This window comes from Sapajus apella, unplaced genomic scaffold (assembly GCF_009761245.1).
Source record: "Sapajus apella isolate SASKATOON/1434 unplaced genomic scaffold, GSC_monkey_1.0 scaffold198, whole genome shotgun sequence".
In the NCBI taxonomy this organism is placed as follows: domain Eukaryota; kingdom Metazoa; phylum Chordata; class Mammalia; order Primates; family Cebidae; genus Sapajus; species Sapajus apella.
In genome coordinates, this window is record NW_022437138.1 from 398800 (window position 1) to 399004 (window position 205).

Below are 205 nucleotides of genomic sequence, written 5' to 3' on the forward strand. Positions count from 1 at the left end.
ATGTGAGGACGCTGTGGGGGTGTGAGGACGCTGTGGGGACGGTGAGGACGCTATGGGGGTGTGAGGACGCTGTGGGGACGGTGAGGACGCTGTGGGGGTGTGAGGGCACTGTGGGGATGGTGAGGATGCTGTGGGGGTGGTGAGGACGCTGTGGGGACGGTGAGGGCGCTGTGGGGACGCTGTGGGGGTGGTAAGGATGCTGGGG